General features: G+C 54.3%; 1 pseudogene; it reads right to left on the bottom strand.

Annotated features, from left to right (window-relative positions):
* Positions 1-6,565: 6,565 nt before the first annotated feature.
* LOC115842606 (E3 ubiquitin-protein ligase TRIM47-like) lies at positions 6,566-14,097 on the bottom strand (annotated as a pseudogene).

Below are 14,097 nucleotides of genomic sequence, written 5' to 3'. Positions count from 1 at the left end.
ATCTTAGTTCCCCAACCAGGGATCAAACCCGGGCCCTGGCAGTGAAAGCGCAGAGTCCTAACCACTGGACCGCCAGGGAATTCCCTGAATGCAATTTAATTTTCAGGTGTCACCAAATCTAATTCTTCTTTTGATTCTTTCCCCATTAAAAAAGTGTAACAACCTTTATTAGCTTACAAGCTGTACAGAAGCAGGCGATGGGCCATAGTGTACCGACTCCGGATTTAAACAATTCTGTGATGAATCTCTCTCTTGCCATCACTAGATCATAGGCTCCGTGAGGGCAGGGACTGAGTCTGTCTCAGCTCATCACTTTTGTCCCCACTGGTTGACCTATGGGAAGAATATTCTTCCCTCTTTTTCTACCACCCCTCACTCAGCTCATTGACTATCTGCTGAATGAGTAAAAACAGCAGCGTATGTAGATTGACTCGCTAAATCCTCTCTGAGGTGGGTACTACTGTTTTTTTCTTTTCTTTTCAAGTTGGGTGTTTATTATTTCACTCCACTGCTTATGTATATTTGACATCAATTATTCTGTACATATCAAATATTGCATCATTTTACAAAGTGAACTCAACATGCTGCCTGTAAACCTTCTGTCTCTGGGATTCCCCCATCCTTGAGAACAGTTCTGCCTTCCACATAGAAGACTGGGGCCACTGGGGCCCTTTCCCTCCCCTTGGTCCGCCCCCTCCAACCCCTCACCCCCCACCCCCGCCAACACACACACTTAGTCAAATGCTGCCTCCTGGCCCTTCATACCTTCAGCATCTCTGTCCACCCTGCCCAGCCCGGAGCGGGCTGTCTTTATCTCTCCCTGAGCGGCTGCAGCAGCTTCCTGACCACTCTTCCTGCTCTAACTGATGCTCCCCTCCCTCCTCCAGGCCGGCGCTCTGTCCAGATCCGCTCAGCTATCTCCTGCTGAAACCCCGCAGTTTCTTCCCACTGATCCTGGATAAACCCTAAAGACCAAAGAGGCTGTTTACAAGACCCTGCGCCATCTGGCTCCACCCACCTCCTCAGATTCATTTTCAGCCATTCTCAGCCTCTCTCCCCAAGCTCCAGTCATGCTGGGATTCTCTTTGCTTCCTAAAATACAGAGGTGGGTACTACTGTTATTTGCTTTTTTTTTCAGATTATGGATCTAAGGCACAGAGAGGTTAAGTAACTTGTTCAGGGTCACACAGCTGTAAGTGGCAGAGCCAGGATTTGAACCCGGCACGTCTGGCTTTGGAGTCCAGATGCTTAACTAGCACATCATGTTTTCTGAGGACTGTCATGGTGCAAGTTCAATAATGATGTGGCAATAAAACCGGTCTCCACCCTCCACCAGCCACCACCCCGCTTCCACCTGGCACACCCTCCCCATCTCAGGTCAACTTCTTTTCTTTAGGGACACCTGGTGTGGGATGGCTCCTTGGTCATCTCTTCCCCTGAGGAGCCTTAATCTTAGTGTGTGGCTAGATACACTCACCACCATGACTGAACTTAGGGTCTGTCCCCTCTACCCACAAGCTGCGCCAGGGCAGAGACAGGGTCTATCTTGCTTCCCACCACCCCCTCCGCCCCTCTCCTCCCAGGAGCCCTGTGCCTAGCGCACAGGAGCCACACAAGACACATCTGTGGAGCATTGGAACAAACTGGGCAGAAACCTAACCATTGGTGTCATCTCCAATTGCATGTAAAACACAAAAGGCACCAAGGCTCATACTCTCCAGGCAGGAAGCATCTGTAGCTGTAAATGAAGAAGATTCAGCTTTCAGAAACACTTGGCAGGGAACCGAAAGCCTTTTAATGGGTGCGCTTGGGCTTCTGACACTTTGATTGTGATATTGGCAAGGCTGAGCAGCTAAGCAAACATTATTTAACTTAATCATTTGAAGCATCGGTGTACATACACGTTACCAACAACGGGGCATTATAGGCGTTTGCAGAATGACTGTTCTGAGCTTGCAGGACAGTTGGCATCCCTGACACCTCGCCCTGGTCCAGCTACGAAATTCCAGACATGTGACACCCCGTCTGGGGTGAGATGCGTGAAGCACTTGCCTGGAGCTCAAAATGTACTGGGACACCAGCAAAACTCAGTGATCAAGATAAATGATAACCTAATAATAATTTAAAGGTAACAGTTTTAGAAAATCAGACCAATAAAGTATGGCCAATGGAGCGGTCACTTGGTTTCATGAGTAAAATTTTGTTGGAATCAGGGCTGGGATTAGTGCGAGGGGTATGGAGCAGGTAGTGCAAGCAATGGGTCAGGTCACAAAAGATGGGTCTTTTTTTTCTTCTTCTTTTTGGCCACACTGTGCGGCTCGTGGGATCTTAGTTCCCTGACCAGGGACTGAACCACGCCCCTGGCAGTGAAAGCGCGGAGTCCTCGCCACTAGACGACCAGGGAATTCCCAAAAGATGGGTCTTTATTTACAATTTTGGTATTCTGTCTATCATGGATTTTTGCATTAATTTTGATTTTGTCATATATTGCCTTAAAGTATCATTTACTTTGATTTCTGAGTTTTTTGGCACTTGCTCTTAAATGTTATGCCCTTGGTGAGGGTCTCACTTGCTTCACCCTAGTCCTGTCTCTACCTGAAACGCCCCCATTCCCCAACCACCTGGTTTGAGAAGCCCTGGGAGTCGTATAATCTTCAGCAAATATGGGTGATATCTCGATCCATGCTTTTTTAAAAAATCTGTTATTCGGGCTTCCCTGGTGGCGCAGTGGTTGAGGGTCCGCCTGCCGATGCAGGGACCGGGCCGATGCCCCGGTCCGGGAGGATCCCACATGCCGCGAAGCAGCTGGGCCCGTGAGCCATGGCCACTGAGCCTGCGCGTCCGGAGCCTGTGCTCCGCAGCGGGAGAGGCCACAACAGTGAGACGCCCGCGTACTGCAAAAAAAAAAAAAAAAAAAAAAAAAATCTGTTATTTTATTTATTTATTCATTTGGCCTTACTGCACAGCATGTGGGATCTTAGTTCACTGACCAGAAACTAAGCACGGAGCCTTAACCACTGGACCGCCAGGGAAGTCCCAATTCATCCCTTTCTATAGGTCAGGAAACAGAGGCTGGAGAGGTCTGTGTCTCTCCCCTCACACACCTGCTGGAGGGTCCTCAGCCTCAAAGAACCTTCAGGTGGGACTTCCCTGGTGGCACAGTGGTTAAGAATCCAACTGCCAATGCAGGGCACATGGGTTCAAGCCCTGGTCTGGGAAGATCCCACATGCCATGTCGCGGAGCAACTAAGCCCGTGCGCCACAACTACTGAGCCGGCGTGCCACAACTGCTGAAGCCCGCACAAGAGAAGCCACTGCAATGAGAAGCCCACGCACCACAACAAAGAGTGGCCCCCGCTCGCCGCATCTAGAGAAAGCCCGTGCGCAGCAATGCAGACCCAACGCAACCAAAAATAAATAAATAAATAAATAAATAAATAAATAAATAAATAAATAAATAAATACACACACACACATATAAAGAAGAACCTTCAGGCTAGAGGGGAGATTGAGATGGAAACCCGGGAGGAATAGGCAGGTCCTTTGCAACTATCTGGATGCAGTAGGTGCGTGGAACTGGCTTCAGGAGGAAGCAAACGGATGGCAAAGGGAGAAGCAGGTGAGCAGCCATGCCTGGGCCACTTGCACCCAGCCTGGCCTGACCCAGGAGAGGATCTGAGTGGCCTCCGACCCTCCAGGGGTTAAGCAATGGAGACAGAGATGAAATACCCGGCCAGGCGCTGGTCTGATGGAGAATTCCCACATGAAACAAGGTGGGTGTGAGGAGGGATGCATGCCGAGGGTGATGGCAGGAGCGGGGGAAGCCCACCTGGCTTAGGGAGAGGAGGGTTCAAGAGTGGCTTTCTGTGACGCGGCACGTCTTAGCTGAGACTTAAGGACTAGGGAGGAGAAAGTAATAAATAATGAGGAGGAGTAAGGAAGGGGATGAGGGTGGAAGAGGGCTCCCAGCAGGGGCGATGGCAGGTGCAAAGGCCAGGAGGCAAGCGCTTTGAAGAGTAGAATGGAGTGGGCGCTGGTGATGAAGCCCATGAAAACGAGTGAAGACTGATGTTTGGCAAGGAGCGGGGGTGGGGTGGGGTGGGACTGGGCTAGCAGGGAAGGCTGGAGAGGGTCCACCTCTCCTGAGCTGGTGGGACCTGGTCCAGGTTACAACCAGGTGCCTTCCTCGCTGGAAGAGGGAGGAGTTGAGCATAAGCCCTCTTGGGTGAGATGCTCCCGACAGCATCAGGTACCCACTGCATGCCAGGCAGGGCCTCTGCCAGAGGCTCCCACAAACATCCTCTCCCTTCCACCTCCAGTCTGAGCACACCCTCTCTTGGGGGAGGGAAGGGTTAAGGCTCCCTCCCAAGGGTCCTGCCATCTGATCCTGCTTCCCGCTCTGTCCTCACCTGTGGGATGGGATGGTGAGACGATGGACCATTGATGCTGCCAGCCTCCTTCAGCTTCGTACTTTAACCTTTCTCCTCTTGAGTCAAACTTGCGGTGACATCCAGGAAGCAACATCTGTGGCTTTGGCTGGGTTGCCACTTGCCACCTACCTCTAGAGGGAATCAGGGAAGGTGTTAAAGATAAAACAAAGATATAGGACAGATGTGTAGGATGTAATATTATGCAGCCAGTGAGTGAACAAGCCATTTTTGTATTTTGAAAGTAACTTTGGAAAATGCACGATATGAGTTGTAACTATCTTTTAGCTATCTCCATCTTCAACATCTACATCTGTATAAGAAAAGAAGACTGCAAGGTGGAATTTCCTGGTGGTCCAGTGGTTAGGACTTGCACTGCCGGGTGCACAGGTTTGATCCCTGATCTGGGAACTCAGATCCCACAGGCCGTGCAGCGTGGCCAAAAAAAAAGACTGCAAGGAAATTCTCCAGGAGCGGTTATCTCTGGGGGAAGGCAGTAGTGATCTCGGAGAGGCAGCAGTGAATGGTGGCATGAAGCGAGATCTTAATTCCCTGCCCAGGAATTGAACCTGGGTAGCCTGGATGAAAACCAGGAATCCCAGCCACCACACCTGCCCTGCCCTAGGCCCCTCCCCAACATGTGTGTGCAACTCTTTCCAAGATGGATTACAGCCCAGAGGCCTATGGGACGGCCTTAGTATCATATATTATGGAGTGGTGCTCCCTCCTCTTTGACCCCCAAGGAGCCTTTCTGCACATGTGCAATGTTTCCCTTGCCTCAAAGATGGGAAATATATGACCTCGTGATCTTTTAACAGGGTTTAACCCCTCTCTGTCCCTGCCATAAAAGCGTCCAATGTCCAGTTACCTACCCTATTCCTGTTGTTTCTTATATCAAAGTGCAGATCTTGAAATATAGACAGGAGTCTGGTAAATACATATGCAGTCCTGGAGCCTGTATGTCTCTTGCCTCAGGAAATGTAAACAGGGGGTTGGTAATGAATGTCTGGCCTGGAGCCCATCTTCTTCGCACCCCAAGAAGTGTGAACAGGAGGCCAGTCATAAATGTCTAGTTTGGGGCCCACCTATCTCCTGCCTCAGTAGGATCATGATAGGAATATTTTATTTTCTTTTGTGTTTCTATATTGTGTACATTTTCTATAATGAATGTCATAGAAGAGGGGGTATAGCATAGTGATTGAAAAAGCAGACTGTGTGGGTTCAAATCCTGGCTCTCCAATTTAGGTACCTTCAAGACCTTGGACAAGCCACTTAGCCTCTCATCCTCAGTTTCCTCCTGCATACAATGGGGAGAATTAATACCTATTTATAGGGTTGTTAGGATTAAATGAGTTCATATTTGGCATGAACATTTCAGTTGCCATGCACGGGGCCTGGCACGCAGTAGGCACTATGTGTTTGTTAAATAAAAGCAAAGTTACTTTTGGAGTTCCCTTGGTGGTCCAGTGGTTAAGAATCTGCCTTCTAATGCAGGGGACGGAGGTTCGATCCATGGTTGGGGAACTAAGATCCCACATGCGGTGGGGCAACTAAGCTTGCATGCCACAACTAGAGAGAAGCAATGAAAGATTCTGTGGGCCACAACTAAGACCCGACATGGCCAAATATAAATATTAAAAAAAATACAGATTATTCTTTAAAAAAAGCAAAATTACTTTTATAGAATATGCAAAAAGGTTAATTTAAAAATTATCCAAGTAATACAGGAACACAGTCTTCTTGTAAGGAATAACATGGGAATTTTTTAAGTGAAATAATCCTTGGGGAGGGATTAGTTTACAGCCTGTCTGGATCCACATTAAAAAAAAAAATTTTTTTTTGGCTTCGTTGGGTCTTCATTGCTGCATGCGGGCTTCCTCTAGTTGCGGCCGGCGGAGGCTGCTGTTCGTTGCAGTGTGCGGGCTTCTCGTTGCGGTGGCTTCTCTTTTTGCCGAGCTCGGGCTCTAGGCGCGTGGGCCTCAGTAGTTGCAGCACACGGGCTCAGTAGTTGTGGCTCATGGGCTCTAGAGCGCAGGCTCAGTGGTTGTGGCACACGGGCTTAGTTGCTCCGCGGCATGTGGGATCTTCCCGGACCAGGGAATCGAACTCGCGCCCCCTGCATTGGCAGGTGGGTTCTTAACCTCTGCGCCACCAGGGAAGTCCCTGAAAAACGTATTAGTTGAGTGCTAAGGCAGGAGCAGGAAGGCATGAGAAGTGTGTGGGTGGCATTCCAGGGACCATCCCCTCCCTGCTCGCTCCACACTGGGGGAAAGGGCAAGGCCAGGATTCACCAGTGTGGATCATCAGCACGGGCTGATCCTGCGCCCCAAAGCTCCCGCTTTGATATGTTCCCCCAGGAGGCAAATGCTGAGCCAGGAACCCAGACATTCTGGTTTGCTGGCCAGCCTCACTGACGTGCAGGCCTACTTGCCATTTGGCTTTTTGAAATATTGGCAAGTATCTGACAACCCCCAGAACTACCATTGTGGATCCCTCGGGGTCTAGGAACTTCAAATCAGGAACTGTTTAAGAAAGCAAATGGCACGCTTCTGATACGGATTTCACACCAATGTGTGCCTGAGGGCATCACCGTTCCAGCATCACGCACCACATGAAGTGTCCCTCAGAACCAGGAGGAACTGGCGAGGGTAGCCCCCCTCGTCAGCTCCCTGCTGGGGAAGGACTCAGATCCACGCAGCTACACAGTTACCTCCTTAGCATTTCTTTCTTTCTTTTTTTTTTTTAATATTTATTTGGTTGCACCAGGTCTAAAGTTGTGGCAGGCGGGCTCCTTAGTTGCAGCTTGCCGGCTCCTTAGTTGTGGCATGCGAGATCTTAGTTGCAGCTTGCATATGGGATCTAGTTCCCCGACCAGGGATCGAACCCAGGCCCCCTGCATGGGGAGCAAGGAGTCTTGTCCACTGTGCCACCAGGGAAGTCCCCTCAGCATTTCTTGACCTCAGCCCATAGATTAGGAAGCGTGCAGCCTCTCGCCCAGGAGGAATAGGTTTTGGGGGTGGGGAGGCAAGATTTGAGCATTTTGGCGTGCAAGCTTTCTGTTGAATGGGAAAAAGTTTAGATTTCATTCCTACCCATCCACACCAGTAGCAGCCTGTGAGGATGAAAGTGATTGGGCTGGTGCTGAGCGGAGCCTCCAGGGAGGAAGGTCAACATGAGCCGCAGCCCAGGCTCAAGGCAGCCAAAGGGCGCCCCACCCTGCGAGGCCGTCAGAGCCTGCCGCGCGGCCGCCCTGCCAGGCTCCACGATGACGGCCCCCCCAGTGAGAAACTAGGGTCACTAACTTCTCCGAGAACAGGCCAGGCCGGGATGGAATTCAGGCGGGTCACTAACTTCTCCGAGAACAGGCCAGGCGGGGATGGAACTCAGGCACACCCTGGTTCTGGGTGATGTGGCCCCAGGGATTTTCTCCCCCGTGACTTGTATCATTTCCTCTTGAGAGCCAATCATTAACCTTACCGAGGCCCTCACATGAGAAGCCACAGGAACAAGTGACTGGTTGAGGCTGGAAATGCCCAGGCTGCTTCCCCAGAGGGGCCGGGTCCCCAGTCACACTCCTGCCAGGGTCGCAGGGCAGGGGCCCAGCCCAGGCCCAGCCTCTCCTGCTGACTTCTACACACCCTGCTGGGCAGGTCAGATGGCAGAGGCCTGGATGTGGACGAAGCCCCTTTGCTTTCGGGCAGTGCTACCCACCGCAGCTGAGTGCCCTCTGCTTAGGGATGGGGGTGGGGAAAAGAGCTTTCAGGAACACTGGGGAGGGTGCAGCGGGGTTAAGGTTTTCCCACCCGGACAGCCTCAGTTCCACACCCTCTCCATGCTGTAAGACACCTGCTGTGTGAGAAAGTCTGCTGGGCAGCAGGGTCAGGGGCCCCAGCCCCACCTGGACCTAGTCCCCTCAGCCTTTTTCCGGGGGTGGGGATGGGGTGGGGGCTGGGATAGTCATGGATTCCTTGGCTTAACTTCCCAGCCTCCAATTAAGCCAGTAACAGACAGAACACCTCTACCCTGGTGGGTCGGGTGCCAACCCTCAGTCTGGCCAGCTGCGGGGGAGGAGCCGGAGAGAAGCCACCTGGTCAGAGCCCCGCCCATTCTCGGGCAACAAGGCCCTGGTGCTGAGTGGCCAGGACCAACCCGGAGACCCTCTGATGGGGTTTGGGAACTCAAGGGCGGGGAAGGCCATGCATCCTGGCCAGCAACCTCCCCGCCGCCCCGGAGGCCACAGGGCTGTCCCCAGTCCCGGGGGCTCTCCATTCTGGTTCAGAGCCCTTCTCCCGCGACGGTGAGGCCAGAGGGGTCGGCCTGTTTTTTGGGATTCCCAGGACCTCCCGGGACCACTGGGTAGGCGCCACAGGTCAAGTCCAGGCAGCGGGTCGGGAGGCAGGTTCCCCGCCCACCCCTCAACCACGGGCCAGGGGTCCCTGCGGGCCGGCCACCCTCCCCAGCGCGCCCCTCCCAGTGGGCCAGCCAGCGCTTGAGTCCAGCTTTATTGGCCGCCGCCTACGCCCCCGGGCGCTGCTTGAGGGTGACCGAGGCGCTGCTGCTGACCATGACCGCGGGGTAGAGCGCTCCAGGAAGGAGGCCAGGAAGCGGTAGATGAGGCTCACGCCGCCCGCCACGCCATAGGAGAGGCAGCCGGCGCCGCAGTCGAGCGCCACGCCGAGCGTGCGGTGGTAGCCGCTGTGCAGCACCGTCTGCGTGCTGTGTGCCACACGGAGAACTTGAGCGAGTCCCACTCCAAGCACCACGAGTAGGGGTTGCGGCCCAGCAGGTAGATGATGTTGCGGCGCGGGCGGCCGCTGGGCGTGGGGGATGCGGCGGTAGGTGACGCCCAGGCACGCCCACGAGTTGGACACCTCGGCCTCCCACTAGTGGCAGCCCTCTGCCAGGCCGCGCGAGCACAGCACCTGCGGCCACTGCTTGAAGCCGCCCGGGAAGGGGCTGCCTGCGGCGAAGGGCTCCAGGAGGATGCCCAGGTTTAGCACCGAGTGGGTCTCCTAGAACAGGAACAGCTCCTCACTGGCCATGGTAGGGTCGAAGTTCAGGTTGCACTAACCTGGGGCAAGGGGGATGGGAAAGGAGGCCAGGGTCATTGGCCCCGGGCGCAGAGCGCTGGAGGCCCGGAGGGGGGAGGGGCCGAAGCCGCACGGCTTTTGCACAGAAGTCACCAAATGCTTCCACCCCCAGCTCCCAGAAGTGGCCCCTCTATACCCTCCTCTTTAAGTCTCCAACTGTGGCCCCCTGGGGGTGGGACAGGACGGCCCTCTCCCCTTCCTATCAGGGCCTTGGAGTCAGGGGCCGAGTGCTTCTGAGGCCTCCAGCCCAGCGTGCGAGGCCAGGGCAGGAGAGAGCCGGCACCTCTCTGGAGCCCTGGCCTGAATGGAGGTGGGGCTCGGTAAGTCAAGGCAAGGGCCCTGTTCCTCTCCTTCCCACCCCTGGGGCTGGACCCCAGTACTGAGGACTCACACTTGAGAAGTGTCTCCCTGCCCACAGCTGGGGGCGGCACCTCACAGGAGCTCATCTTGACGCCTGGGGCTGGACCCCAGTACTGAGGACTCACACTTGAGAAGTGTCTCCCTGTCCACGGGGGTGGCAGCGCCTCACAGGAGCTCATCTTGAGAAGTGTCTCCCTGTCCACAGGGGGGGCGGCGCCTCACAGGAGCTCATCTTGATGCCTGGGGAAGATGGAGGGGCTTTGCTGAGGACACTCTCACAGCCCAGCATCTTTCCAGAGAGAGGCGTGGGCTTCTGGGAGGTTGAGTTACCTGGGGAAGGTGCACACAGACAGGCAGGGTTCTCTACAAGTGCCTGGAATCCCAACCGCTGCCCTGTAGGGCCGGCCCACACCCAGAATGCAGGTGAGTCTTCAGGAGGCCCAGGCAACCAGGTACTAACCAACCCTTCAGGAAGAGCTGGTTGATGAAGCTGAGACCCACGTCCACCAGCCGGGTCCGGAGCTCTGCCAAGGTCTCTGGCAGCTGGAGGAAGCTCTGCTTCTCCTCACACTTGGTGCTCATCAGGGGTTCCATGCAGGCCGGGAAGTGCTTCAGCCTGGGGAACTCCTGCGTGCAGGGCGGGGCTGGCAATACAATTTGTTAGCCTGGGCCCAAGCAGATTCCAGGAACTCCTGCTGATGCCAGGGGCTTAGCGGTCCCCAGAACCATGGGGCAGGTGGAAAAGCTGCCCATGTTCAAACCTGGACCTCTTTCTCCCCTCCTCCCGGTTTTCTGGACATCTTAGGTTAGGGATGTCAAAGGCATAGCCACTGTGGCCTAGTGGAGGTTGTGATGGGCGTGGGGCAGAGGTGGGGGTAGGGTGGGGCCTTGCCTGCAGAAATTGCTGGTGGCTCTGGTTGGCGAGCAGGGTGTGGAGCCAGATGCTGTCCCCCTCCAGCTTCAGGAGACGGTTGTGGCTCTGCTGGATGGAGCCGCCCAGCTTCCCCAGGGCGGCCGCCTCCTCTTTCTCCATGAAATCCAAGACCTTCATCTGCATCTGTTTGACCTCCTGGATGATCTCCGAAAAGCAGGCGTTCACCTCATCCCGAGCTGTCTGGATCAATTTCTGGGGGGTGGAAGGGCGTATAGAGAGGCATCTCTGAGCCCCAAGCCGGTACCGCCATTGTCTTCTGCTTAGGCATCCCGTCTCTGTCCTCCTGGCCTCACCCCATTCCCTCCAAGCCCTGAGAGGTCCCCTCAGTCTGGGCCGGGGCTGAGGGTGGACCAACCTTACCGAGAGAAATGCCACCTGGCCCTGGTGCTTTTGGCTGTCAGAGGTGACGACCGGCATCTGGCTCTTCACGTTGGCCTGGACCTTCTGAACCTTGACCTGGGGTGAGAGGGTGGGGTGCAAGAGGAGAGAGCCACTGATTCAGAGAGGTGCCCCAGCAGAAGCGCTTCTGTAAGCAGCCCCACGTCAAGCCCAGAAGAGACGGACCTCTTACATTTTTTTTTTTTTTTAAAGAATCAATTTTATTTAGTTAAGTTATTTTTTGGCTGTGCTGGGTCTTTGTTGCTGCGTGCGGGCTTTCTCTAGTTGCGTTGAGCGGGAGCTACTCTTCATGGCGGTGCATGGGCGTCTCATTGCGGTGGCTTCCCTTGTTGCAGAGCACGGGCTCTAGGCGCACAGGCTTCAGTAGTTGTGGCTCGCGGGCTTAGCTGCTCCGCGGCATGTGGGATCATCCCGGACGAGGGATCGATCCCATGTCCCCTGCATTGGCAGGTGGATTCTTAACCACTGTGCCACCAGGGCAGTCCTCACCTCTTACATTCTTAAGGGGTTTGAATGAGAATGAGGATGGACAGAGCTGAAGGGTAGATGGCCCAGGGCCACCCCTCTTTTTTTTTCTTTGGCCAAGTGGCACGGCATGCGAAATCTTAGTTCCCTGATCAGGGATCGAACCCGTGCCCCCTGCAATGGAATTGCGGAGTCTTAACAACTGGTCCACCAGGGAAGTCCCTGAGGGCCACCCCTCTGCTCCTGTTCTCTCATTCCCTGAGAGACTCTCTCCTCGTTCTTAGGTATCAGGTTCTTTGTCTCTGACAGTGATGACCATTGGGTTTCAGATCACAAGAAGCTGCTGTGGAGGGTTCAGTGACTTGAGAAGCCTGAGAGGCAGTGGGGCGAGGAGGGGCCCATCAGATATGGAGCACTTGGCTCCCTGGGCAGCGCTGCCAGGCCCAGGCAGCATTATGTTTCCAAGTTCCACGTAAGCCTTTAGTCTCACCTGTTCCAGAGGTGGGCATTGTCATGTTTTACAATCTACTATAGGACAGTGCTGTTCCAAGGGCCTGTCTATGAACTGTTGCTGACCCACAACAAAAGAAGAAGCTCCTGCCAGACTGTAAATCAACGCGCTGCTTCCTTTGTCGAGAAAGTCTTGCTATGAGAAAAGCATCAGCTGAACGGAAGAGTGCGATGAGTTGGCTTACATTCCGGCACAAGCTCCATTCTTGCCAGGGACCATCAACAGGTGGCTACATTGGAATAGCACAGTTCTAGAATATACGTGATAGAATGTCTAAAATATAAGTATTCCATTATAAAAGCAATACAAATACAGTAAACAAAATTTTAAAATAGAAAAAAGGGGGCTTCCCTGGTGGCACAGTTGTTAAGAATCCACCTGCCAACGCAGGGGACATGGGTTCGAGCCCTGGTCTGGGAAGATTCCCACCTGCCGCAGAGCAACTAAGCCCGTGCGCCACAACTACTGAGCCTGCACGCCACAACTACTGAAGCCTGTGTGCCCTAGAGCCTGTGCTCCACACAAGAGAAGCTACCACAATGAAAAGCCCATGCACCACTATGAAGAGAAGCTCCCGCTTGACACAACTAGAGAAAGCCCGCACGCAGCAATGAAGATGCAGCGCAGCCAAAATATCAATCAATCAATCAATCAATAAGAAAAAAGGAAGGGATTCACCTAACTGAACATGACATGTTTGTATTTTGATATGTTCTCTTTCAGCCTTTCCTTTTTCTGTGCAAAAAAAATTTAAATAGGATTCATCACAAATAATTTTGGATCCTTATTCATTCAACTTGCCATCACTTTTCATGTCCTGGCAGGACCCTCGTGACCATCTTTTTTTTTTTTTTTTTTGGCCACGCAGCACCGCATGTGGGAGCCTCGTTCGCAGACCAGGGATGGAACCTGTGCCCTCTGCAGTGGAAGTGTGGAGTGTCAACCACTGGACCACCGGGGAAGCCCCATCGTGACCATCGCTGTAATGGCTGCATAACTTTCCTCCAAGGAAAGGGGTGCCCAGAGCTTCTGAGAGACCTTCCCTTTCCACAGAGGACTCCCGAGTGCCCTGGCTCCGCCCCTCCCCCTCCCCCCAGCCCCCCAGCTCCGGCCTCACCTCCTTGCCGGCACACTCCTCCTCCAGGGGGATGGTGTCGTGGTTCTTGTGCTCCTTCAGCAGGCGGGCCCCACACACGCAGCAGCCTTCCGTGCGGCAGTACAGCCTCTGTAGCTTGCGGTGCTTCCAGCACAGCCGGCTCTTGAGGTCCCACACGGGCTCCAGCAGCTGGTGGCCCTGGAACACCTGGTCCTCGAAGTGGCTGCGCAGGTGCTTCTCGCACAGGGAGGCCATGCACCGCAGGCACGACTTGACTGACTTGAGCTCCTCTGGGGCACAGAAGTCGCAGGGCATGTCTCTGGGCCCCCGACCAGGTTCTGTGAGGACCCCAAGGCCTGGCCCTTAGCCTGGGTGAAACAGGTCACCATCTCCTCCAGGATGACGTTCTTGCAGAGGCGAGGCCTGGAGCGGAAGCTCTCTCGGCACTGGGGTCAATAGAGCGTCTCTCCCACAGCTGCCTGGTGGTCCCAGAAACCCTGGAGGCAGGTCCTGCAGAAGTTGTGCCCGCAGGCGGTAGTGACCGGGTTGCGGAACACCTCCAGGCAAATGGGGCAGAGGACTTGGTCCTCCAATGTGGGGAGACTGTTGTTGTCATTCATCAGGAACTGGCCTTGGGGAGGTCTTGAGGGCTGGGCAGGGGGCTGCAGGGCTGGGACTTGGTCCTGGACTGGCCCTGGGAAGATAGAGCAAAGCTGTGTTGAAGCCAAGGCAGGAGTTGAGGGGCCCTTTGAGAGACACACCAGTTCTTCTCTCGGAAGCAGCTGTCTGCCCACGGGGTACAGGGACTGTGCCAT

This window comes from Globicephala melas, chromosome 20 (assembly GCF_963455315.2).
Source record: "Globicephala melas chromosome 20, mGloMel1.2, whole genome shotgun sequence".
In the NCBI taxonomy this organism is placed as follows: Eukaryota; Metazoa; Chordata; class Mammalia; order Artiodactyla; family Delphinidae; genus Globicephala; species Globicephala melas.
Note: the sequence above shows the minus strand (reverse complement) of the source record. Positions and strands in the feature narration are given on the sequence as shown.